This window comes from Triturus cristatus, chromosome 7 (genome assembly GCF_964204655.1).
Source record: "Triturus cristatus chromosome 7, aTriCri1.1, whole genome shotgun sequence".
Classification (NCBI taxonomy): domain Eukaryota; kingdom Metazoa; phylum Chordata; class Amphibia; order Caudata; family Salamandridae; genus Triturus; species Triturus cristatus.
This window is the reverse complement of record NC_140590.1, coordinates 507,938,189-507,965,067: the sequence shown is the minus strand read 5'-3', so window position 1 is coordinate 507,965,067 and position 26,879 is coordinate 507,938,189. Positions and strand designations below refer to the sequence as shown.

Here is a 26,879-nt window from a genome sequence, read left to right as displayed (position 1 = left end):
AACGTATCCGCACCCCTACCGACGGAGGATGTACGTGGATGCAACCACCACACCGCTGACGCCAGACCAGCACTGCATGCCCAGCGGAGGCCAAAACGGCGTGAAGAAACAGCGAGACGGGCAGCGGTCAAGAGGCTGCACAGTGGGCGGGGGAAAGCATTTGTACCCTTGTCCCCCCAAATGGCCAGAAGTGATGCAGCCAGCTTACCCCCTTGGTCCATAGACCAAGGAGCCTAGTCTGCTGACTCCTGTGCCTTCCTGTGGCACTAAGGTGGCCGCCCTGTTGGAGGGTCCCCTACGAGCCCCCCCGGGCAGCCTTGGCAATACATGTGGTTAGGTGTAACAGGTGCAAATGGGTACATTAGCTATAAGGTAATACCCTAGTATGTCGAAGTGTTGAGGCATGAAATTTTAACACACATCGCCTTTTTTTAAAACATCATGCAAGGGTGTTCTTTAAATGGAGGCAGCGCCATAAAGTTTTACGTATCGCTTTTTTTTTCCTATTTTCTATTGTGGGCGTGGCTTGGCAGATCAAAAACAGGCATCCGTCTGTTTTCTGTGTTGTGTACTTTGATGACGGCATGATGTTAACGTAGAGACACAGAGGTTCGGCGGGCAAATTCCCCCCTCGACGGAGATACGTGCATACACTTAAGAATTCCTTTTGTATTGTAGTAACAAAGGCTATTTGTGTTTCATTTAGCTGGACTGAGAGTGCAGGATTGTGCAAAGTGACACACTAGGAAGTATCCGCATACCTTTGCCTAAGTGTAGCAGTGCATTGGGTAAGACTTGTAACATTCATTAATGATGTGGAGCATTTGAAGCGGTTTTTGTACACGGTGGCAACCGTAGCTTGTTTGTTTTGGTTTAGATCAACTTTGAAAGGCAAATCAGAAGTGGGGACTAAGCTGCATAACAGCTTGTAACTCGTAAGTACTGTTGTGAGCAACTAACGGACATCGTCTCAATCTCATCATAGCTTCATGAATGATGACACCATCATTTCTGTGTCTTGTAGTTTTTTCATGGATATGAATCCACAGAGATCTTGAGTGAAGGTACGCCAGGGTTTTACTTAATTGAGCAAGGGCTTTGAATGATATTTTAGGTGTAATAGATTTTGGTGGAGACATTTGGACCATCTTACCACTTTACATTTGTTGCTTTGGATCTGCTACATTCGGTCATGGTTTGATATAAATGTTAGCATGCAATGGGAATTTCATCCCACACATTTTTGTAAATGCGTGTAATCCAATTTTGTGAATACCAGGGATACTGGTATTATAATCCTGTTTTGTGTATGTGTTCCGGCAGGTGGCCAATCAATATTTGACAGTCATCATGAACATGCACCCCTGAAGAAGGGTTCATAGACCCAAAATGCATTGGGGCCATCTAAAAAATATATACGTGTTATATTGTGTATTCATGGTTACTAATTATTCAGATGTGTATAAAAAGTGCAACTTCAAGTAAAGGAGTAATCACAGCAATACATGTTTATTTTCATGCAGTTGATAAGATATTGAATTGAAAAATATATTATATACAAAAAACATATTGTTCTTGTGTTGTATATTGAGAATTTTTGTTCCATTAATTATACATTTATTACAATTGTGTTGTACCCTTCTGGGCCATTGCATAGTGCGCTTCATAAAGTGTGCTGTTTTCTGCTCACAAAGCCTAGCAAGTATTTTTCCTAGGGATAGTGCCAGATCCCATACATGAAGCAGCACACATTGATTCTTTAAGAACAGTAGAGTACACATATAATAAGTTGAGAATCAGGGTGTGCAGGTTGAACTAATCATTTTGTAAACTCCTGGACCAGCCACCTCTTACCAGGGTTGCTCTGACCCTTGCAGCAACTTGTAGTACCATGAACAAATTATGGCATTACTGTCTCTGAAAAGTCTAGACTAGCCAGGCCATGTTGTAACTTGACTACATAAACACATCTTTTATCACAATTTAGAAATTAGATTTAAAATCTCCTTTTCTCAAAGGTTAAGAAAAACACAATATGACATACAAACATGATCACCCAAAAACAACACAATGACAGGCAGATCACTTTGTCTTTCTCTTAATGGTTGGCCTTGCTGCAACTTTCTAACTCTCTCTACTGGCCCTCTGTGGGATAACGCTCTCACTATGCCTGCGCCTGTGTGTTGACTCACACTGGCTGCCTTTTGACACTCTGCACGTGCAGAGACGCTTTGCTGCTGCTCTGTTCTGCTGGTGACGTTGTGGAGTAAGAGTAGGTGGAGACCTTGCGCCTTCTCTCATGGGTGTACACTGGGACAAACTCCCTGCGGGTTAAAAGCTGCCAAACTTTGCAACGCGCTAACTTTTTAAAACATGACAGTGTGCAGTCTCTACATTTGTGCATCACGCGTTCTCCATATTTCTTTTTGAAATTTTAGACTCATCGCATATTGGCACGCGCAGGATCTTCTGTTGCGGTAATGTTTGGAAGGCTGCAGCGTGGCATCCATGATGATGGCACGGTGAGTTACATAGAGGCATGGTATCCATGATGACTACTCTACTCTACTGATTATGGGGCATAATACATCCCCAACTTTGCATGTGTTTTCAGGTGATGGACTTAATTGCTATAGTCAAACCTTTTTTGAGTGCTGGTGGGCTTTACTTTCTTTAATGCTCAAACCATATTGAAGGGGCACATTTGCACCCAAATTGCATTTTTAAATGTGCATCTTGTTGCACAATACCTTCTTGTTGTTCTTGGTGATGGGACAATTAGTGGGCTCAAACCTATTAGTGAGGTTATGTTCCTTCCTCTTTGCTTGTACTAGTGTTGTGCACTTGCGTTCACTTTTGTAGTTTCTTTACATTTTACTGGGTGTATCTTTGGCACCCTGGTTCTGCACCTGCCTTTTCTGGACAATATGTGTTGCATCCTGTGTGAGCATATTTATCGCTGTTGGGTGTAAGGAGTGGTATGTGTGTGGGTCTGTGTGGGTGTATTTTCTCTCGCTTTATGTATTTATTCTGTTTCCCTTTCCATATGCTTCATTGTTTGTTATTGCCTTCTTAAGGGAGGAGGGTGTGTGGTATGTAGCAAGGGTTTGAGCATTTGCTCCTCCTTCAAGAATATAAACGATTCCAGTCATCAGGATGATTCCTTTACATAAGGAGAGATGATTGTCTCGTGTTGTTTCAGATGAAATTATTTTATTGACATCAACATCTTTCTAAACCCAGAGATCATGTTTTTAGCTCATCTGGAAGCGCAACAGCCGACACATGTTTTGCCTTATGTGGTCAATTAGACCAGGGTTTTCTCAAGGCTAGTAGAATAATTCACAAGTCTTTAGAAAAGTGACCTGAAATTACAATCCATCAGTCTTCAAATACAATATATAGACAGCTGAAATTATTTCCAGCAAGGAATCGTCCCGGGTTAATCCCGTTGGTCTAAAAATACGGCGTGGTAGCCAAGGTGTGTGGTATCCTGCTTTCATTGATGTTCAGTCCTTTCTTTGTATTTTGTAATCTGCTGCTCAGCCATTGTGTGAGTGATGTCATAGAGTGTTCCTGTGTGTGTGGTTAAGTGAAAAGTCAGTTGGTGTATCTGGGCTGAGCAGCTGGGATGCTGCTCTTGGTGGGGTTGATACTAATATAGCTATCTCATCTAATTTTCCTGTAACAATATGCTCTGGATTGAACTGAAGAATAAACTATACTTTTGATCCTCCACCAACTCCGTTTACCCGCCTTCTTGTAATATTACAACATGTCATTGCCATGACTGGGTACAAGCAGAGTGCCGTCCTGTGCCCTCTCATATGGCGATGTCTGTCCAGAGCAGCACTGGTGGCACGTCACATGTTGGTTTTCTGGCACCTGCATGTCATCCTCGTGGGGCCTGCCCACTGGCAGCGATGCCTTCCTGAGGGCCGGCAGGAGGATTTTGTAAAAAACATTTTGGTGCTGGTCTATCAATGTGCCACAACTCCAGCACACAAGGTAGTACAAGCACAGCACTGCCAAATGAGGCCGGGGGTCTGTAGCGCTGAGTGGACTGAGAGGTGCCAGCCGCCTCATTCACTCTATGCCTACGGGGGTGCACACAGCATGCCGCAACACAAAAACATAGTTTTGCCCGCCAGTTGCCGGGTTACTGGACAATCATCGTCCAATCACTGACTTCTTTGTGGGCTTGAGTTAACTGTCACTGATGGTGCCATGCAGGTGACACTAGTTTAGAAAAGTAGTTGCTGTTGTGAGAGGTGCTCAGTGCAAGATAAGGAGAAAAAAAAAGAACTTGAGGTTTATGGGATGTATCTACTCGGGTAACATAGGTAGTGGACTTTATTAATTCTTTTCCTCCCCAGCAGGTGTACACTCAGGTACCAGGTTTGAGTACCGGTGTTACTATCTCCTGTTTTACTCAGCATTGGTGATTAATTGAAATAATGATCTTTGTTGCATTTGCATATAAGAATGTTTTGAACATATAATATTTTCACAAGTGTCTAAGCTTGCCAACCTGAATTTAATTTGTGCATTTATGTATTCTTGTGGGGACATGATGTGCATGCATTCATTTAATTTCTGGTTCTTTTTTTACTTGTTTGGTTACACATTCTTCTTTTCTGTTTACTGCTGCTGATGTTCTCATGTGCTGTTGGTAGTGAACTGCATTAATTGGTTCTGCAGGTGATTTACATGAAGTTATCAGTCATGTACTTTATGCTTGTGTCTTTAAGATTATTTTGGAAGACTGTTTTATAAACATGCTATATGTCTTTTCTTGTGCTGGGTTTGTGCGTTTTGCTTCCCATACTATATTTGCTGTTGCTGGGTTTGTGGTGAATGCATGTTGCTCAATCCTCTCTTACGTTGTGTGCCAGTGGTGTTGGGATATTGTTATCCAAATTTTATTTACTGGCATTTGATGGTGTCAGGATATGTTGACTCATTTTAGATGTTAAATATTTCTGGGGATAGGCAAAAACTGTGCTCAAATTGTTTTGCATTTATGTTTTCTAGTGCTAGGATTGATGATGTTTAGCATCCTAAACTATTATTCCTTTTATTTTGTCACCATGTCTTACTTCAATTTAGTTTTTAAGCACGTTGTTGTGCTGAAACGTTTCTTGAATTGGATGAGCATGATATTTGAGCTCATACTACTGATTATGGGGGCATAAGACATCCCCAACTTTGCATGTGTTTTCAGGTGATGGACTTAATTGCTACATTCAAACTTTTTTGAGTGCTGGTGGGCTTTACTTTCTTTAATGCTCAAATCATATTGAAGGGGCACATTTGCACCCAAATTGCATTTTTAAATGTGCATCTTGTTGCACAATACCTCCTTGTTGTTCTTGGTGATGGGACACTTTGTGGGATCAAACCTATTAGTGAGGTTATGTTCCTTCCTCTTTGCTTGTACTAGTGTTGTGCACTTGCGCCCACTTTTGTAGTTTGTGTACATTTTACTGGGTGTATCTTTGGCACCCTGGTTCTGCACCTTCCTTTTCTGGACAATGTGTGCTGCATCCTGTGTGAGCATATTTATCTCCGTTGTGTGTAAGGAGTGGTGTGTGTGTGGGTCTGTGTGGGTGTATTTTCTCTCGCTTTATGTATTTGTTCTCTTTCCCTTCCCATATGCTTCATTGTTTGTTATTGCCTTCTTAAGGGAGGAAGGTGTGTGGTATGTAGTAAGGGTTTGAACATTTGCTCCTCCTTCAAGAATATAAACGATTCCAGTCATCAGGATGATTCCTTTACATAAGGAGAGGCAATTGTTGCGTATTGTTTCAGATCAAATTATTTTATTGACATCAACATCTTTGTAAATCCAGAGATCAAGTGTTCAGCTCATCTGTAAGCGCAACAGCCGACACGTGTTTCGCCCTTTGTGGTCAATTAGACCAGGGCTTTGTCAAGCTAGTAGAATAATTCACGAGTCATTAGAAAAGTGACCTGAAATAACAATCCACCGGTCTTCAAATACAATGTACAGACAGCTGAAATTATTTCCAGCAAGGAATCGTCCCGGGTTAATCCCGTTGGTCTAACAATACGGCGTGGTAGCCAAGGTGTATGGTATCCTGCTCTCATTGATGTTCAGTCCTTTCTTTGTATTTTGTAATCTGCTGCTCAGCCATTGTGTGAGTGATGTCATAGTGTTTTCCTGTGTGTGTGGTTGAGTCAAAAGTCAGTTGGTGTATCTTGGCTGAGCAGCTTGGATGCTGCTCCCGGTGGGGTTGATACTACTATAGCTATCTCATCTAATTTTTCTGTAACAATATGCTCTGGATTGAACTGAAGAATAAAGTAGACTTTTGATCCTCCACCAACTCCGTTTACCCTCCTCTTGTAATATTACAACATGTCATTGCCATGACTGGGCACAAGCAGAATGCCGTCCTGTGCCCTCTCATATGTGGATGTCTGTCCAGAGCAGCACTGGTGGCATGTCACATGTGGATTTCTGGCACCTGCAGGTCATCCTCTTGGGGCCTGTACACTGGCAGCGATGGCTTCCTGAGGGCCGGCAGGAGGATTTTGTTAAAAACATTCTGGTGCCGGTCTGTCAATGTGCCACAACTCCAGCACACAGGGTAGTACAAGCACAGCACTGCCAAATGAGGCTGGGGGTCTGTGGCGCTGAGTGGACTGAGAGGTGCTGGCAGCCCCATTCACTTTATGCCTGCGTGGCTGCAGATGGCATGCCGCAACACAAAAGCCTAGTTTTGGTCGCCAGTTGCCGGGTTACTGGACAATCATCATCCAATCACTGACGTCTTTGTGGGCTTGAGTTAACTGTCACTGATGGTGCCGTGCAGGTGACACTAGTTTAGAAAAACAACAGGGGAGGTTGCCACTACCTGGATGGATCATCGCTCTCAGCCTGGGCAAGAAGCTGTGCACTGCTGGATGGTCTCTGGGTGACTATCTCTCTCCAGAGAGAATATAATTGCCATAGTCTGTTTGACATCCGGAGCCATGGCATGTGATGTAGTTGAGTACCTGAGACCCGGCTTTATCGTGCACTGCAGCCAGAGCCTGAAGCAGACACTGCGGCGTGTAATGACAATTTGTCTTCATTATTGTGAGTGAAGAAACTCAACCTTGAGGGCAGCATCATATAATGCAGGATCATTGGCTGCACAGTATGCACAGCCGTGCCAGCAGGCAGCCTGCGGCTTGCACTTTTGCAATGTCCTGCTCCTCCTTGCAGTTTCTTGTGCCTCGCAATTCTGCCATGTTAGGAGGCACTATAAATGCATGACTACGCATTTTTGTGCAGTGATGAGGACTTCCACACTAAACTGCATTAGTCTACCACTGATGCATGGTACTTGGCAGAGCTGTGCCTCCAGCCTGAAAAAAAGTACTTTTATTCCCACCCCTTCCATTGTCCATGTTGCACCCCCTACACCCATCCCTTCCCTCCCCTCCCACCTTGTGTCTCTGCTTTTCCACATACCCCGCAGCAATAAAGAAAAGGGCTAAGATCCTATCATATCTCCTTTTTTTTACTTTCATTCATGCTGCACTCCAGCCATGATGCTAAACAACATTACTTAAAAACATAGACGAATGATATATTGGCTTTGCCAATGCTCATTTTAATTGGAACAGGCACATACATTAATTCAGGCTGGTGATTTGCCAGTCAGATGGCAGCCTTTTAGTGTATGCATATAATGAAATAATCACTGTTGTTGCACTTACAGTGCCAGTCTGAAAACAGATTTGTTTTATTTCTCCATTTTCCTCTCCTGCTTTTTCACATTGCCTTTTTTCTATCTGTCACACTTTAATATTTCTCCTCTATAGATGTGTTTTACCTTTTTAGGTTTTTCCACCTTGCCATTGTTTCCCTTCTCTGTCATTGTCTCCCCTCCCTGTTTTATTGTACAATCTGATTCCCTCTTTTCGAAAATGTATTCCATTCTTTCACTCAGACTCCGTGCGTGCATTTTATTTTCATTTATTTCACGTTTCCTTCTTTGTTTTACCCGCACTTTGTTTCCTGTCTATTCTTGTGCAGCAGTTGAAGCAGTATTAGAGAAACGTCAGATAATTTATAGCCTGAGCTCAGTTTGGTACCCCGTGAAATCGTGTATCCCCTCACGCAGCCCGAGTAGAGATCGACTGCTTCTGTCTGATCCTGCCCAGGCGGAGTTTATTCTCCTAAAACAGGCGAAGCGCAGGGGATACATGACCCCAAGGGGATACCAGATATTACACAATGCCTGCTCCATATACTAAGATCTAAGGCGTTTGGATCAAGTTGTCTTCGGTTCATTCCTTTAACAGCCTACATGACTGTCCAAGGAAAAAAACAAATGCAAGCTGACAGATTGGATTCAGTTGATGGATGTTTATTTATCTATGTTGCATTTACAGAGCAAACTATTAGACTGCACATAACTTCATAAGAATGTACAGATGAAACGCAGTCACTTCAAGTTTACCTTTACCCACGATGATAGGCATTCCGCTACTGGCCTTTCACAGCCCACATTTCATCGCTCCACATGAGTCACTATAATGAGGTCATGCTATTGCACCTTAAATTGCTTAGGAACGAAGGGAGATAAGGGATGGCTTTCCTGGTAACTTGTTCTGTTATATAAAATATTATACGGATCAACCATGTCATTTAGTTCTCTAGTGGCACCAATTTCTGTGAAATAGCTATCATTTGCAGCATTAAAAGAGCAAGAACTGATGGATCTCAATACTTGTTATTGAGGGAATCATTGCGAACTGAAATAAGAGGAGACCATATTATCCCCTATCCTATTCTGAAAAAATGCTACACAATTACTGATGAATTTGAGGCCTAGTTTCATAAATAAACCGAAGCGGACACCATATGTCCCCCACTGAAGAACATGTGTTGATTACTATCTGTTAAACCAGTTTATTATTACTGATTTTATTTCCCTTAGATTCAACATTATGGCAATACTAATCGATTACATTAAGGACTTCTCAACCAAGCAGTGCCTCAGTGCCTAAACACCAGGGATGAGGATGTGCAAAATCACAAACCATATGTTAAATTATGTAAAAGTTTACAAAATTCACTTGTGTAAAAATTGAATGGGGGGGCATAACTTCAATTCCAAAATCATGCAAGATATTGGCTGGATACTGTTTCAGTCGCATGTCGTCATTACTATGATGAATGTCTGACCACAATATCTAATGACCATCACTTTACATATCAACCTGTGTATGTACATAACAAACTACACTGTAAATATAAATGTTATATAACCATCCATAATGTGCAAACAAAACAATAGTAGCATTAGTAGGTAAGCAACAATAGCTATGAAAAAGTAATGCCCGGACTAATGTGGTCAAATATTACCAAAATATTTATTTTCAAAACAAGAGAAGAACTTAGGGCCATATTATCAAGAAGCGGCGATAAGGGGTTTGATAATATGTCCTAGAGAATTCCAATAGAAGCCCAGGTTCTGGTGTGAAGGACCACAAACCTGGGCTTCTATTGGAATTCTCTAGGGCATATTATCAAGCCCCTTATCGCCGCTTTAGTGGCAGTTTCCTGCCGCTAAAGCAGCGATAATGTTATCGCCTTTCTTGATAATATGGCCCTTAGTGCATAACTCAAGGCCAATAGCTAGTCCAAACCTCAACAGTGCAGCTGTGCACATTGCTGTACTATCAATCTTGCCTCAAAAGACAGTGCCAGTGGAACCTCCTCAGGGCCATTCATTAGGCAGGGCAAAATTGTATGCTTGCAAAATCCTGGATCATCTTTGGAAGGGGTGGTTGGAGGTTTTTGAGGGGTGAAGGCAAGGTAAAAGGTAGGATCTTCAATGGGGAACTGTGGTAGGCTGTTTGGGAAGGAGTGGGGTCTTGGAGGTAGAGGGAGTGACAGTGTGTGATGTCCCTGTGTCTGTTAAGGGTGTAGTCGCTTGTGGGTTTGATGTATGCTCCGCAAGTATGAGTGTGTCTTGTGTGCCTTGTGTCTCATGCGTCTGCCGGGTGCATGTTTCTGTTTCTTGGGTGTATACTGTGGGATTGGTGTGTCTGTAGAGGGAGTTGCTGGGGGTGTGGTGTTGTCTGTGCTGGGTGTGGATGTGCTGAGGGTGGTGGGCATGTGGGTGCGGTGGTGACTGGTGTCTATCTGTTTGGATGTGTGTAAGTATTTCTTGTGTGGTTTGTGTTTATGTGTAGTTGTGCTGCTTGTATCTGTATGAGTGGGTGCCTGCAAATGTGTGCTTGTTGATGAGGCATGTTTGGGAATAGAGTATTAGGATGGGGAAGGGGCATGGGGCACAACATTAATAGAGATGGGAGGCTGCAGTGAGGGAGGAGGCCAGAGCCTGAAAAGATCTCTGTAGGACAGCCATTGCACTGTGAATGCCTTCCAGCTAGGCCATACATTGCAGTTGGCTGCCTTGCCCCTGGATGGCATTCAGTAGTGTGATCTGACCTATGGAGGAGGTCAATAACCTCCTCACTCAGTGCAGCGAGGGTGGCAGGGGCAGGGGGTGGGAATACATTTGCACACTGTTGACACAAGTCCTTGAAATTAGCAATGTGTAATTTCTCTCTCTAATAGATCCAGAAGCAGAAATCAGGCCGCCAGCAAATGGACATTTCACAATGATGTCATTTTTTGTAAACACCTCCTCATATGTCCACTCTCAAAATAGGCCAATGAAAGATGTACTGAAGTAGCTTTGCTATGTATCCCATTTAGCATAGATAACCGGCCTGCAGATATTGAGGGACAACGTTCTGGGAGATATGTCAGAACATTCCTACAGCATATTTGAAAACATAGTCCTACAAATGTTATCAATACACCTCAGCACTGGTCAGAACACCCTTGTTACACAGCATTCCTAAAACCCAATACAATATTGAAGGTTTTTGTGACTAAGGGAATATCTGTGACACAAACAGATGGATTGACTTTTGTCCCAGTGGAATGGCACATCACAGTGCCGTTTTTTCCTCTAAATCCAAATGTCATTTAATACTGAGTGGAATCACTCGCATATGATTCCTAAATTTCTATATCACTCCTTGATACATGTCAACAGTCAGGTAATGATTCTGGAAATTTCAAGATGTCAAGTTCACATTAGTCAATACTCCCACATAAATGAGATGGAACTTTCAATATTGACAAATCACTGTAAGTCTGCCATTCATGTCCTTCATTGCTTCCTCATTTGAACACGACCAAGAACACTGAGTAAGGCCTTAGGGTATGTGTCACACACACACCAATGGGCATACAGTCCTATCTGTGTTTACACAATAACTGTATACCTATTATATTATTTGTGAAAAAAAGATTGCCCTACACACACATATTTGTGAAGGAGTCGGACATCAACCTATAATGCTTCTTCAATCAGTTATGAAACAGTATTGCAGATGAAACAACAATAGACAAATCTTTACATACCAAAATGTAGGCACTAATACTGATGGAAACAGTAATGGATGCACACTTATTTTTGTGTAGAATCCCAACTGACCAATGTGAAGTGCTGTCCAGTCACTGCTTCAAAGGTGCAATGTATACTAAGTCACATGTAATAGGGCTACCATTACATGAGACACAGCAGTGAAGGAGCATCAGACTGGACACAATAACAACAGCCCATTACGCTCAGGATAGGCCATCACATGTATGCTGGCCATTAGAGGGTCAGGGCACGCACACCGTACACGTAGAGAGAATTTCCACAGCTAGACCTCAGTGATCTTCCTGGTCCAGCTCCTTAGGTCCTCCTACCTTTTCCGGTAATGTACGCTGTGCTGCCTGTAGACCCCCAAGGTCTTTCTGGTGATGGTCTTCTATATATTCCGCTTCTGATGGGTGTTGACCTGTATGGATACAAAAGAGGCAAGAAACAGATTGATACAATCACTTTTTGTATATCTGTATTGATGTCAAACAATTTAACTAAATATAGTACAATCATAACTCATAAGTTTCAAACAACATGTGTAGAATTCACATGCTGAACACTACAAATACATTACTTTTATTGTGAGCTGCTGACTATCCCCATCCCTTGTCACTTCCTAAGCTCACTAAGCCAGCCTAGTAACATCATCTAGCCAAGGGTCTCCTACATTTTATTATATTTGAGCTATAATGAAACAGGGCAAATGATTGAGCCCTACTGAATCCTAAACAACTTGTGTATTTTTACCAGACACCTTCACTGCATTCCTCATTAACTTTATACCTACGGTCCATAGAGCCAGGTACCATAGTATAGACTACATCCTATGACTAAGGGCACTATGAAAAGTCTGCTGTGTGTGTCAGTTAGACATGCTCTCTGGAGATGTGAGGACATGTGTACGTATAAATGGGTAATCATTCCACAGCTGACTGAGTCTGTGTAGTACGTACTTGCAGCACAGGACACATCTTTTGCCGTACGTGGCACTGTTACATGGTTGACATTAACATACCATTTTATGTCCTTTTGGATTTGGGGCGTATAAAAAACTGCAGAGGAATCTCCTATTCAGCACCACATACAGTGCAAACATGACTTATAGAACAGTGAAAACTGACCTGTGGGAGTAAAGGGCCTGTTTTTAGCAAAGCACACACTTTCAAAATGTAGGTAAATCAAATGAAGTGTTAAGTCAAGAGGTTACCTTACTCACCATTACAAATGTAGTCCATGTGAAAGCAATCGGGGTAGTATTTTTGGTCACAACAAGCATTGCAAGTTCAATAGGGATGTAACTCAGTGCATCAGCTGTATTGCCACAAATACTCAGCCACAGCCTGGACCATGGTCTCAACAGGGCACACCTCATTATCAGGCCTTGCTATCTGCAGGCTGAGTATAATGATGTTTCATGAACAGGCACCTTTTAACCTGTTAAAATTTAGAATATTAAACGTGTTCCCATCCAATAAGTACCTTATGGCTGTGTGCCACTCTGAAAGGGTCTACGAGCTACTGATAGCTCCCAGACAACTGTTTGGAGAGCCCTGATCTAGGCTGAGTGAACGTGGGAGTATACACATAGCTAACATCCTCATCATTAGCATTTGTAAGAGTACATACACAGTTCATACTAGAAAGGGTATAGATTTGTATTTACAGTTACCATTATGTGAGTTGTGTAAATAGCACAAGTACCATCAAATGTATACATGCATCGATATCTACATACACACGAATCACAAACTAGGGATTTATGCACATTACACATCCCACTGATGATGTTAATTAGACAATGTATGGTACTCAACAATTCCTAACATGAATGTCCTATCTAAAGACCACATAATGTGACAATAATTAGTACACCTCACTCTGGAACTCAGAGGCACATTGTAGCCTGTGGAAATGGACATAACACAGTTAGACAGACAACCTTATGTATGCAAGAAATGTCCCTGTTCCTCTGGAGAGCCATACAGGGAAAGGACCTTAGTAGCCAGCAGCTCTAGCTCCTCTGTGGATTAGGAAGTGTCCCCCTCAACTGCTTGGCCTGGCATGATTGGTCCCAGAGGTGGCAAATAGCAGAAAAAGTAGAGGAGGTCTTGATAGCGGCATTGTCTGGAGGCAAGTGAGCTATTTTTTAAACTGCTGCATACGTGTACACAATGTATGCGATCCTTAGCGTTAATGGACACAGCCATTGACCTTTTACCATTTCAATCACCAGCGTTAGCCTATGGCTGTGTATATCGTGGAGTTTACCACCCACCGCGCGGTTGACTTCCACCATCTTAATCAAAATCTCCTTATACCACCATTTTAGAGGTTCCACATACTGTGTTAGTGACTGTTAAGTGCGTCTCTAAATGGGGGCTAGTTTGTTGATATTTTCAACCATCCATGGACTGTTGTTATTTGTAACTAAACATTTATGTGTATAGCATTACTGTACTGAAACGCAAAATGTGCGCCGTGTTGTGCATACCTCTGTAGACGGAACATTGTTTGATGAAAGATTTGGAAATAAAAAAGAATGTGTACATTGCACACTTGTGACTTAATATTTACACATTTGTATTAACACCGGTATCAAGCCCATCACTGTCTTTAGTCGTGGATTAAGGACATAAGGCTAGTTCTTAAAACATATTCAGTTAAGCAGAAGTGCCTGACTTTTGTGTTACACTTCACATATGTTGCTGTGCATACTCCAGGGAACAAGTTTACCGGAATAGGAAGAACTTCCATTCTATCAATGTGCAAGTGGCCTGCTTACCAGATTTGTATATCTCGAATGCCTGTGCCGGGTTCCCTGGATTAGCCCATGGTTCATTTGTACTACAGAACAGCACCAGACCCCTGCTGATGTCACAACTTCTATATGTTGGTATGTACTAAGTGTGTATGTATAATGTGAAGTCGCCTGTTGTGGAACTTATGTTTGTCTTCCATCTAGGCGACTCAACTAATCCCAACCGACCATGGTTGTTGGCACCGCTGAGAAATCCAGCAACACCAGGGTTAAGACGCTTCAATGAGACCCAGGAAAGAACACAGTGGCAAAAGAAGTGGGATTTCGGGCTCTTGAAGGGCAGATTTAGATGTCTGGCCAAAGCTGGTGAAGCCCTCCTCTACTCACCTGAGAAGGTGTGTCAGACCACCGTGGCCTGCTGCATACTCCACAACATCGCTCTGCGAAAGAACATCCCCTACATTACGGAGGAAGGAGAGAATGAAGATCCACCGGGTGAGAGTCCAGAAATGCCAAGTGAAGATAATAGTGGTGAAGACGAAGGAGTTGACTTGTGTCAAGATGTTAGTGACAACTTCTTCACATGAGTGTGAGTATATCAGCGGTGGGTCCTCCACTATAATGGAGGAGCTTTGCTCCCCTGCCAGCAGCAGCTGCAAAACTTGAAAAAATAAGATGATAATTATCAAGTTTATTATCATTTTATTTTTCTCCCACTATGGCATCTTGGTGCGGGGCCAGGGGATGACAGGCACTGAGAGGGAGTGGTGGGCACTGCTGTCAGTGCGCATGACGGTTTGGCCAGCCATCGTAGGCTGGTCAAACTAGCATGCGCACTGAAACTGTCTCCAACCTGAGCTGCGTTTCCAGGTTGGAGACAGCAGGTACAGGTGTAGTGTAGTTCCTATTTCCCTTATAGGCTCTGCGCATTGGAATAATATACACTATAGTTGTGCCATAGGACTGAGGTCAGAATGCCTCTGAGTACATTAAACTTAATTACGTTGTGTGCCAGCTAAGTTAGGGGCCACCAGAAACTCCTTGAATAAACAAGAAGGGAGTAGTTTCTGGCAGCTGCATGAACATGACAACTTTGTTTCCCTTAGAATCGGAACATGTCTCAGAATCGTGGAAACAACAGATAACAGTTTCACTCAGTCAATCGTGCATGCTTAGTTTCTTCAGAGTTACACAGAAATAGGTAGACGGGTGTTTCAATGAAAGGATTTATTGAACAGTCTTGTTTCTCATGTAAGAGATATGAGCTGTTACAATCGCAAGACAGTATGCGAGATATAACATGTACAGTGTAAGCAGTAAGAAGAAATAATACTGCAACAGCATTGTCTTCTAGCTATGACTTATATTCATATATACATACATAAATAACATAGGCTAAAAGGGGATGCTCGTTTGATGCTTCTAAATAGTTCTACCCCAGTGTACCTAACCTAAGTGTAGTGCAAGGTAAGAAGTAGGTGTCGTATTCTATAGTATGGTATGCTATAGTTTTGCATATGCCAAGAGTCCCTCTAGGTCGTAGTCAGCTCCATACCTTAGAATGAGAGAGGTGGGAATCTCTTTCCGGGTCTCAAACTCTAACACCCCGTGAAGGGAGTCAGAACACTGGAAGCTGGGTTCTCTGCGAACAGGGATGACAGCATCTGGTCAGTGCGTCAGGCAGGAACTCGAATTCTTCCGAACTTGCCGTGGCGAGCCGTATCGAGCTGTGCAGCCGAGCCGTGATTTCCCATGGTAAGGGAAGGTATATTTATACCTGGAAGGTGCTTAGGAATGTTAGCATTGATGTAAAGTCGGGCAGAGAAAGACGTCATGAATGAACCCCTATGGAATAGTAATTCATGCATAATAGATGAGTTCTTGGAGAAATAATGATACGGAGAACGAATGAGACACTGATGCTAATTGGATACGGGTTCAAGGTACTAAGGTGAGTTTTTTGGTACCCCACAATTCACTGAGGTCCTGGTTTCCTGCGCATAGTTCTGTGCACAAGCAGAATCCCCGCAACACTTTGGCTGAGGTTAAAGGCACAGTTTGTTGTAAAAGAATGAGTTTCATTCTGCTTAAAGTATCAATTTGTATAGAAGAGATGTTCAGTGAAGGCCATAAAGGCGACTCCCTGACTGTGTCTATTTGGGGGAACAAAACTTGCATACAGCAAGTGACCCTGGAGCCAACCGTTACTAGATATGGGATATCTGGCAACGTGCCACAACAGCTCTGATCATTCAACATGAGGTAACTCCCATATGAAAGTTGGCCAAACATTGGATTAATCACAGTGGCTGGTGAACCTTGCTTGGGGCAGGATAAATTTGCAGTAGAACCGCTACAGGCCCCGTGTAAACTAATATCCTGACATATGAGTGGACCGCTCAGTGCATTTTCACAGTGTGTGCTGCTAAGAAACAATTCACGCACTCCAACATTTGTGTGTGTAAGGTAAATCCCAGGATGTCATGATGTATTCTTTACCCAACCTTTCATATTTGCCTGCTTGCATTTGTTTGAGGCAATTTTGAGTTATTTTGCCATGAATGATCCATTCTGTAGCTGTTTTTTCTGCTACTGTAAATGGCAATTTTTCCAGTTTTTCAATGCTCAGCACTGTATACTTTGCTCCCCTTTGTGCCAGTTTGATCTTTTTATCAGTGAGATTGTATTTTAAAAACAGAGACGTGTTGATAAAACGCCAAGGCACATAGCCTGCACGCAAGTTTTGTAGCGTCCAGCCTAATAACAGAATAGAACGTAATTGAGACTGGCCTTGTCGCAGCAGGACCAAATCTAGTTCCACAATGTCTATAGCAGAGGATACAATGTTGCCCAGTGAATATATCTTGGATGACAGAGTCGTTAACCCATTGTCGACCACAGCAAGAGATTTCTCTAAATTAATACGATCAATTTCTCTTATTCTTTCTGCGGCGTCTGTTTGGGAAACCTTCTATATTTCATTGTAAGCAGCATAGATGCCAGCATATATGAAACGTTTTTGACGCAGTTTTCTTGGACCTAGCAAGAAATCCCTAAGGTCTGCGCCTTCTTTAAATAAAGATAAGTGTTGTTTCACATCGTTTAGTGTAGATTTCTGTAGCCAATCAAGGCATAATTTTCCTACACTGTATGTTGTTACTATCCTTGGATGCTGTCTTTGATAATAACGTGGGTCTGGCCTATTGACTGTCTGTGGGCCAGAGCAACCATTTTTCCCATTCAGGATCTGATCTGTTGTTTTGTAAAATTGTATAGCTGTCGACCTCTCCCTATGTAGTGTTATTACTTGCAGGTGCAGGTATGGACGGTATGTTCATGTCTTTGATCTTGGCTAACCCAAGGCAAGACGTTTGTTGGACAGTGTCATTCAAAAACATTATTTGCTGTGGGATGATGCAGGCTCTAAACAAAGCTTCTATCCCCTGCACTTGCCAATCTTTTGTACCCCAGACAGATTTTGTGTCAATTGTCAATTGTATCTTTCCAAAAGTCAAAACCCTGTCTAGACAGTTGGGTAATAAAGGCTGCAGATTAAATCTGTTTTGTATTGGTTAACATATTAAAGTAAAACGTTTCCGGATTGGATGTATTGTACCCTGAAAAATATGGAAACTTCATTGCAAACGATTTTGAGCTACCCCATGGTGGTGTAGGACAATGTTCCCATTGGTTATACATAAATACATTTCTGGGTGTTTCAGATCTATGCAAGAAATGATAGTGGTTGTAACAATAAAGCTGTTCATAGTCTGTTGAACCCTCTAAGTATTCATGGTTAGAGAATGCGGCAGACCTTTCTAGATCAGACGTCATGTTATTGACACTCTCAAAGTCCCAATCATCATAATAGGTACTGGAGGTAATAAAGTCACTAATGAAATCTTAAATAAGTGTGGAATCTTCAAAAGTTCCGACGGGCCGAATATATCATAATCCGTTTTTTTCCAAACTATACCATCTTGTATATGAACGGCTGTGATGTTCACTACTGACAAGTCTCTTGCTTCACAATTGGATGAATTGTGTGGTTTCAAAAATAAGTTCACATTTTTACTTTCTGTGTCCAAGTTAATATATCTTTCATTTATCAGCATGCTCAGAGTCATTACTAAAGCTAGTCAAAGCAGAAAGAAGAGTATTCCATAAACAATCCATAGTTCAATCCATGGTGAAACCAGATAAGTCTTTTCAAGAGATGAAAAAAGTCTTGTGGTCATTCTTTGAAAGTTCTTTTGCCTGGTGCTGTTTCCTGTTCACTTGGATCCTCAGAAAACTTATCAAAGTTAATAAAATAGCCAGAGGCAGTTCTGTCAATGGTTGAAATTGCATAAGGATTCGTTGAAATCGCTGAAACCAGTTGATCACATGTTACATTGGTGTAGACAGGTGTATCAGGACAAACTGTTATTTGGGTTTCAAGAGGAATGAGTTCCAAAGCATTGTTGCTTAGTCCTTCATTTCTTACTGCTGACTCCTCGATGGTGATGAGTCTTTCAGTTTGAACCTCTTGAATGGTAGCTAGAGGAGTGTGTCTGCTACTTGCTCGGAGTCCACAAGGCCTACTGCTTAGTATTGGCCACATAGTGTGGTTTGATTAGGTCGATTGACACAAATCTTTTCTCCATTTTTCCAGCAAGGGGCAGCAAAAGTACTGTTCTTGTTCCGTAGATGGCTAGGACAGGTACTGGTTGTCTATAAGAAGGCCCAAATTCCTTCTTGTCCACGATCTTCTCTCTGACTAGATCCCCAAGCTTTGAGATCCAGACAGGCTTTGCTGGGACAGCTGGAATTTACCCAGTGGTGGTTGGCTTCAGGAACCCGTTGCTTTGTTTCGATCTTAGTTCATTTAAGTTCTGTAAAACAGCCAAACGATCTTTGATATCAAATGGTTTATTTTCCACCACTGTGCCTTAACATTCGAGATCTGGAACCCACATTCTTGTCCCAAATAGGACCTCATATGGAGTGACCCCCCCAGAGAACTTCTTGGCAAATTGTTTAATGAGTGTTGGAACCCATAAAGATTTTTGACACACTCATCACCCAAACCTAATACACTAGCTGTTATAGACTACTTTATGTCCCGGTTTTTCCTTTCCACAACAGAATTTCCCTGAGGATGAAATGGAGAGGAGTACAGCAATGCTACGCCCAAACTGGCCATGGCTTCTTTGTAAGCTCGAGAGCTAAACGCAGTGCCCTGGTCAGAATGTAGTGTGCCAATTGCGTATGTGCCGATAAAGACTCACAAACCTTTTATAACAGTTCGAGCGTCAGCCGAGCACTGAGGCCACATCCATAGGAACCTTGAACACGAATCCACTGCAACCATGATATATTTATAGTTACCATCCCTTTGCAAGGGACCGCAGTGATCCAGGTAAACACAAGCTAATGGTTTATCTGAAATTAACAGGGGTGTCTGCGCAGGACGTTTCACCTTAGAGACTTTCATCTGTTACCATATTTCACATTCCAAAGCATAGGTTTTGGTCTGTTTCCTAATGCCGGGCCACCAATATCTCTGTTTTAATAACGATACTGTGGCAGAAACACCTGCATGGGCAGAGGCTATCCCTTCATGTGCTGCTAGAATTAGTCCTAATCTACGTTCCATGTTTGGAATTACCCTATCCCCACTCCAGGGATTTGAGCAAACGGAACGTTGTTCGCATCAATTATATCCGAGTATTTGAGTGGAAATGTTTTAGGTAACGCTGCACCACTGCCTTTGCTTGAAGCATTGACAGCCAATAATATCTCACTGTCTATTCTCATTTTTGAACGAGTGATCGCAGCTACGGATGCCGTTTGCACAGCCCCCTTTGCGGCTTCGTCAGCCAATGAATTCCCTGCAACGTGAATGACATCACGTTGATGACTCAGCGTGTGTATCATGTGAGTGTTTTGTAGTCCAACTTGCAACTGAACTACTTGTTCCCAACGCGTTTATGCTTGATTGTGCCACCTTTTGCATCTTTGAAACCATTTTGAAGCCAATTCTGTAAATATTCATTATATGATTGAGCACAGTAAATGGAATCGCACACTATAAGAGTAGGGAATTCGCGATCTGTATTTTCAAGTGCCAATTTGGATGCTTGGAGTTCAGCTCGCTGAGCTGTACAATCTCCTAGAGATTGTGTTTCGGTGGCCATTGGTTGGAATTTACCATCGCGCATGCGACCTTTAATGATTGCGCATGCTGCACTGTAAACTTGCTTACTTCCGTAGGGGTTGTGCTGATCAAGAGGGAGAATCTCAATAGGCAGAGGACATTCATGTTCATATTGCAGTAATGCTTGTGTTTTTAAATAAGGAAAAAAAACATATTCAACATCTGTTGCAGCATGAGAATCAACCCATTGTATCCATCTTGGATGTAAACGTTATGCATTTGGAATGCTCGCTTTTGTAACTGCCTCTAAGGCTGGTACCGGAGTCACGACAATAATGTGTTTCCCCTGAGCTAGAGCTCTTTCTTTTTCTACAGCGGTTTGAACTGCTGTCAGAATTTTTTCTGTTGAAGTGAAGCGCATTTCCGCTTGTGTATACAAATGTGATTGTATGCAATTGGTATTTTTTCACCTTCATTAAAAGTTAAGTAGGTCAATACGAATTGACCCGAAATTATTCGGATCACTAAATTGCGTGTATTTACGCGTGTTTGTAAGTGATTTGTTGCTAACATATCAGCTTGAAATGAACACAGGATATCTGTGTGTTCCTGTGTCCAATTTTTGATTTTGAAATCAGGTTTGATTAATTCGTAGAGAGGTTTAACCCTTTCTGCGTAATTTAGTATGTAAGTTCTTCCAAAATTCAGGAAACCTAGAATTGACTGTAAGTTTTTCCGCATTTTTGGAGGCTGGAGCAGCACACACTTTTCCAAAAAGCTAGCTGCCAGGCTTTTGCCTTCACTTGAAAACTCATATCCTAGGAAAAGGACATTGAGATGGGCAATTTTGGATTTTTTAAGGCGAAGCCCAATATAATGGTATTCACCCTTTTCAAGTGCTTATCCAGGTCATCGTCTGTCAGATAGATATCATCGACATATGACAATGCCTCTTCATCATAAATTTGTAGTAACTCTGTTACTCTTGCTGAGAATAAACCCGGGCTGTTCTTGAACCCTTGAGGGAGTCGACAAAAGTGATGCTGGGTCCCCATTATTGAGAAAGCTGTCAAGTACCTACTTTCAGGTGCAATGTTTTGACAAAAGAAACCATTTGAAATGTTTAATGTGGTTTTATATTTTGTATGCACAATGTTATTCATTAATGCTGTACTGTGTGCATTTTGCACTGCAAATATCTTAGAACAAGTGTTCAGGTGTCAGTAATCCAAAACTAGACGATATATATTGTCTGGTTTAGAGACAGGAAACAAAGGATTGTTCATTGATGAGGTGCATGTTTTAATCACTCCTTGGTATTCAAGTTGATCTAGGATCTCCCTGACCTGTTTTTTAGCCTCTTGCTTAATTGGGTACTGCCTTTGTGCAGTAGGTTGATTTTTTAACTGCATCTTGTGGTGAGGTGAGTCCTCATCCCATCCTACATGATTTTTGTATAATGCTGGGGCCTGGACTCCTGCCCATTTCCTGGCATGTGTATATTTTAGGTGTATTGGAACACGGTTAGAGAAGGCTGGCATAATGATGTCTTCACCATGTGGGCACTCCCTGACAAATTCTGGTGGTCAGTCCTGTTCTGCTAGAAGTATATCATAACCCCTTGAAAGTTTCTCCCAAAAGAGTCCTTTCACTTTTCTTGGTATGTCTCCCTCCATACGGAGTGTTATTTCATATAACCTTTGTAGAGTGCTAACCCTGGTGTCTACAGTCTCAACTGTGATGTACTCATTCAAGTCCACTATCTCCAGATGTTCCTTCAGGTTCTGGTGAGCTATTGTTACTTCTGCTGCACTGTCCAGCATTGTCTGAGCCCATTCTCCGTTCTTGAGTTGTGTTCTCAGAATTCTCGGCATGTCTGATCTTCAGACCTGCTACCTTCTTCTCAGTGAATTGAGGTTTTGGTTTGTTTTTCTGAACGTGCTGTTCGTTTTTGGACTTTATGCGTTCTTCTTTGCAATCTTACCGTCCTCTTCTTTCGGATGTCTGTGATGATATCTGAAAGGTACCAGAAGAACGTGTATCAGTATCTTGATACCTGTCAGGTTTTCTCAAACAATCCCTATTCCTGAGGTTATACCTCCTTTCAGAGGGCTCCTTTTAAGGAGACCTACCTCAGGATTGAGAACGTTTCTCTTTTGAATGTTGTTTGTTATTTTCCCACTTCTTTTTAGAAGATGTAGGATTGGGTTTAATAGAGTCCTCAGGAACTTCAGACAGTTGTGGTTTAACTGGTTTCCCACCCAAACTACCTCAGCCTAATTCTTCATAGGATTTTTCTATTATTCTGGGTAGTTCTTGTTGATGTTCTGTTACATCAAATTCCCTTAAGCGTTAGCATATCGCCACTGATGCTGCCTCCCCTTTAACCCCTTGAGTGCCCATGACGAGATGGTCTCGTCATGGGCCGCGGTTGCGCTGTGCCCATGACGAGACTATCTCGTCATGAGCCCCGCCCGCTAATGAAACGCCCGGCACAGGGCGTGGAAAGGGCGGGGCACACAAGGGGTTAATGTTAGATAATATTATTGTTGAGACCTGGTCGAAGTTTTTTTGTCATTTCATATCTAAATTCAGAGCAGGCTCTGCCCCGTATTCATTTTGAATTTGTTTCAGGACATCGGGTATTACCGCAATAGATGGAACGCCATTTGTTTTAGTATAGATGGCAGCAAAGACTGTGCCCCAAGTGATGCAGTCTTCCAGATGTGGTGTGATCCCCATTGGAAAACAGAGTGTTAGGATTCTGTGTTTCTCATAAGGGCTAGTACTAGGAAATACTGCCTAAATTTGAGTAATTGTTTGAGCTATCCAGAATGGAATTTGTACACGTTTTGTGGGCATTTTACCCATGACTGCGTGCAAAGTCTGTGGAGTAATTTTTAGTGCATTCCCCTGGTGAGGGGTTTGATTTGGAATGGTTAATGGTGGTTGGACTGTGAAAGTCCGCATGACATATTGTACTAACTGTCTGTAAATTTGTATTAACTCTTTAAGTTGAGTGAGTAACTCATCGTCTGACATCTCTTCGATGTCAGGATGAGCTGTGTAGCCGGCTAAAATCCGCCATGTTGCTCATGGTCTACCTAGTGGACCGAGCCTGGTAATGTGATTGTAATGTTTTAGGGCGCCATTAAACCAGAGACAATGTTCCTGGTATGTGAGTGGAATTTCAACATCCTCGAAAGGAATATATTCCTCAGGTGGTTCATCTTCTTCATAGAAGTGAAACCATTTTGTTACTGGATTTGATTCTGGGAGTACTATCCATGAATAGAATACCTCTGTCTGAAAAGATTCAAGTGCCTCTATCACGAAAACTGCTCTACCACCTCTTGGTGTTAGGCCATGTTTTATAAGTTTTAGAGTGATGGCTCTCTTTAAATTTGGATGGATGTTTATAACACCCTCATCGGTTTCATTTAAACCTGTAAGATTAAAAGCTGTTACGACTTGGTCAGTCGCAGCCTCACCGGTCACAGTATTATTATCCCCGTTTTGGGACATTGTTTTTGAAAAATGTAGAACAAGTTTCAAGGAAACAAAGATAAGGTGCACAATATTTTGGAACACTGTATCCTTCAACGTTAAACAAACCAAACAGCTAATACAGAGGATTTTCGTCCTACTCAGCTATGGCGGATATTAACCGTACCCACTCCAGACGTCTTATGGAGTATTATGAGTAGGGGTCTCTGAGAAAAGCACGACTGAGTTACTTCAGTATCTAGCGTTAAATTAGTGCCTTACCAAACACGTTGGGCGCCATGTAGTGTAGTTCCTATTTCCCTTATAGGCTCTGCGCATTGGAATAATATCACTATAGTTGTGGCATAGGACTGAGGTCAGTAGGCCTCTATCAAGTACATTAAACTTGATTGCTTTGTGTGCCAGCTAACTCAGAGGCCACAATAAACTCCTTGAATAAACAAGAAGGGAGTAGTTTTTGGCAACCGCATAAACATGACAACTTTGTTTCCCTTAGAATCAGGACATGTCTCGGAATCGTGGAAACAACAGATAATAGTTTCACTCAGTCAATCGTGTATGCTTAGTTTCTTCAGAGTTACACAGAAATAGATAGACAGGCGTTTCAATAAAAGGAATTATTGAACAGTCTTGTTTCTCGTATAAGAGATATGAGCTATTACAATCGCAAGACAGTATGCGAGATATAGTACGTACAGTGTAAGCAGTAAGAAGAAATAATAGTGCAACAGCATTGTTTTCTAACTATGACATATATTCATATACACATACATAAATAACATAGGCTAAAAAGTGGATACTCGTTTGATGCTTCTAAATAGTTCTACCCCACTGTACCTAACCTAAATGTAGTACAAGGTAAGAAGTAGGTGCTGCGTTCTATAGTATTCTATAGTATGCTATAGTTTTGCATATGCCAAGAGCCCCTCTAGGTTCTAGTCAGCTCCATACCTTAGAATGAGAGAGGTGGGAATCTCTTTCCGGGTCTCAAACTCTAACACCCAGCGAAGGGAGTCAGAACACTGGAAGCTGGATTCTCTGCGAGCAGGGATGACAGCGTCTGGTCAGTGCGTCAGACGGGCACTCAAATTCTTCCAAACTTGCCGTGGCAAGTTGTATTGAGCTGTGCAGCCGAGTCATGGTAAGGGAAGGTATATTTATACCTGGAAGGTGCTTAGAATTGTTGGCATTGACGTAAATTCGGGCAGAGGAAGACGTCATGAATGAACCCCTAAGGAATAGTAGTTCATGCATAATAGATGAGTTCTTGGAGAAATCAATAATCCTAGCTAGGGAAAGTCCCAATGGCTTAAGGGTCTGGTTTCTAAGAACTCGTTGTGGCGTGCGGGATGGACGGATGTAGGTGACCATGCCTGTATGTGGATAGCATGGCTTATGCCTAAATAAGGACTGGGATTCTATGCCTAAATAACGCCAATGCCAATTGTGCCTATATAAGTACATGATTTAGGAAAACCTATGTACGGACATCTAAATCAAAACACAACACAAGCACCCAGTCTCCCTGGAAGTGCAAATCGAGGGTGCTCAGGCCAATCCTGATGCTGCTCTCATGCTGTGAGAGCAGTTTCAGGATTGGCTGCAGGGCAGTCTGGGAGTCTGTGCCTGCAATCAAGCCAGAAGAGCGGCAATGTGGCGGGATTCAGTTTTTTGTTTTATGCCCCCAACCCACGCCTACCATTTTGCCCGTCTACCAGCTGCCACTGGAGTGACAGTCTGTGCAAGAAAGTTTTCAGAATCGGCAAGTTAAGCAAAATACAGTGAAAAGTTTTTGTTAATCAAAGCTTTGACACATTGAGTACTATGTTCATTTACACAGTTTTTCTTTCATGTGTCTTGGAAAATGAGTCCTCAAAATGTTACATTTTTTATATGAAAATTTTGTAATGTAATCATCTAATTGCTTTTGTTTTTGATTCTGTTTTAGGTTCCTTCACAATGTCCTTTTTCATTTGGACATTTCACAGTTGTGACATTTGCAGTTATGTGCTGCTGTTGCAAAGTACAAAGGGAACATGAGTTGATCCTGTGAAAGATACGCACAGACTTTGCGTGCACATATCTTGTACAGAGACAACTTGCATAGTGATTGAACTGAAGCTTTCAAGGTTGCGTTAGACTTTTTTCTGTTGAATGTTGGCACCAAGCTAATACGTGCTGCTTAAATTGCTCTGACCACATGTGGTAATCAACGCCAAGCATATTAATCTCCCTTCACATTTGGAAAAACCTCATTTTGTGTTAAGTGTCTGAGGCTGTTGATGTGTGTTATCATAATAGAAAAAACTTCTTGTAGCACAACATTTCAAGTTGTTTGTGAGATTGCACCAGATACTGCAACACTTTAGTATAATGACCCTTTGGTCACTAAATGGAGTACTGCCATGATTTAAGGCCTGATTTAGATCTCGGCAGACCGGTTACTCTGTCACAACGGTGACGTATATCCTGTCCATCGCAATATAAATACCATAGGATATAATGGGATTTATATTTTGGTGGATGGGTTGTCAGTCAATGTTGTGACGGAGTAACCCGTCTGCTGAGATCTAAATCAGGTCCCTAGACTATTGTTATCATGGAAGTGGGATTCCTATTGTGGGCCAGGAAATCTGGCTCCAGCTGATGACATAAAAAAATTATAGTTAGCCTATGTAATCTGATGTAGTTAATTATATTCCATCCTTCATTGCTCGCAAGGTTGGGAAGTGTAAATTAGAAAAAGGCATATATTTGGCAAGTATTGGGTTAAGCATAGGTTGTAATGTTTAAAGATAAATGTCAAAAATGTATTTCTTCCAATTCAATAAACCACTGGTTATTGTTCTGGGGTTGTTGTTATTTTCGCTACTTTTTTTACAAATGTGGGACACATTACAAGCATGGAATTTATATATGACTAAATAATCATTTTAATGTTGACATTTTAAAATGTATGATGTAAAGGGAAAAAAATGAGAGATGAAATTTAACAACAGTC

The 26,879-nt window shown here is 42.0% G+C and overlaps 1 long non-coding RNA gene across 1 annotated transcript; it reads left to right on the top strand.

Annotated features, from left to right (window-relative positions):
• The first annotated feature begins 577 nt into the window (after window positions 1–577).
• LOC146809990 (uncharacterized) lies at window positions 578–26,373 on the top strand. The gene is made up of 4 exons (XR_014965611.1): window positions 578–788; window positions 2,439–2,522; window positions 14,437–14,821; window positions 25,827–26,373. It is a non-coding gene; the product is annotated as an uncharacterized LOC146809990 (long non-coding RNA).
• The last annotated feature ends 506 nt before the right edge of the window (window positions 26,374–26,879 follow it).